Source organism: Rutilus rutilus (assembly GCF_951802725.1).
Source record: "Rutilus rutilus genome assembly, chromosome: 3".
NCBI classification, from domain to species: Eukaryota; Metazoa; Chordata; class Actinopteri; order Cypriniformes; family Leuciscidae; genus Rutilus; species Rutilus rutilus.
The window spans coordinates 4,199,823-4,201,249 of NC_140211.1; positions in this window are offsets into that span (position 1 = coordinate 4,199,823).

Here is a 1,427-nt window from a genome sequence, read left to right on the forward strand (position 1 = left end):
ACAAGACGACAGGGTCGTAATGCAATTGGCCATCGGGCAATTGTGAACTTCCCGGGGCAGCGCGGGGGAAATATCACAAGCCTTCGAGGGCTTCTGCATCATCGTGCAAAACTAGGTCCATACAATAGCCAACATATACTCACATTTCTAGATTCTCTCCATAATATAGTTGTACAGAACAGACCAGATCAGCCCAGGTTTGTGGTGGTATGGGATAATGTCAGTTTCCATCGGGCTGCTCTGGTCCAGGCCTGGTTCACCAACCACAATCAATTTGAAGTGGTATACTTGCCCCCTTAATCACCATTTTTAAACCCCATAGAGGAATTAATTTCGGCTTGGAGATGGCGCGTATATGACCGCCAACCACATGCCCGCAGGCCTCTTCTGCAGGCAATGGAACAGGCCTGCGGCGAAATTCAGGTGACAGCAATCCATGGAGGGTTTCGACATGCAAGGGGATATTTTCCTCAGAAGACATTGCTTGTGATGTCAATGAGGTCCTGTGGCCAGACCCCAACAGACGGCAGGATCCATGAGCCCACGTATGCACAATTGCCATGATTTTCTGTGTTTACAGTATAGTGTTTTTTTCTATTATTATATTATTATTTTTTATTTGCTTTATCCAAATTCATGTTACTGCAATGTACAATATTGAGTAGGCCTATTTGCTTTTTTGGTTGTTTGAAAATGTGCCTCCTGAAAATATGCCTTCTGAATAAACTGTGAAAATCAAAGACTGCAGTGTTTTATATAAAGTAGACTAGTGTGTTCCCCCTGATCTGAAAGTGTATGCATATGATGCAAGTATGTGTCATTTTGTCATCAGAGTTACATTTTGACAAAGGAAGGTTAGGTTTTGATAGCAGAGTTTCAATTTGACACACATGTGAATGGTATATTGGTCCGTGTAACGCTTTGCAGTTCTTTGTTCAATTTGAAATTTAATAATCAGAAATGAGAAAATGGCCCCTTTATTCGTTTTTTCGTTTTTTCCAAAAAACTAAAAAACGAGATTTCGGCTTGATTTTTCGTTTTTTGGTTCACAGGCAAAAAAAACGAATAAATGACTTCAAAATTCGTTTTCCACATCTGGGCGGCCTGACACGCCCCCTTCCGCCGATTGGTCAAGCAAATCTGAGCATGTGACGTCATCAGTTGTCGCTCAGGTCTGTTCAACAAAATAATAGTCCTCTCTACTATGGCTACAGATTCTTAAACTGTAGCCTACAGGGCAGGACAGGTCCTATTGGGCTTTCTTCTGTGCAACTTTACACGTTTCACAGAAATCTTTACATCAGAAATATTAATTATTAGTCTGCCACCAGCCTGTTTTATTTAGCTGTGTGTGGTGAAGCTGCGCTTGACAGCGCCGAGCGGGAGAGGCTCACTGACTGACCAATGTCCAGTCAGCAGTCAGAACT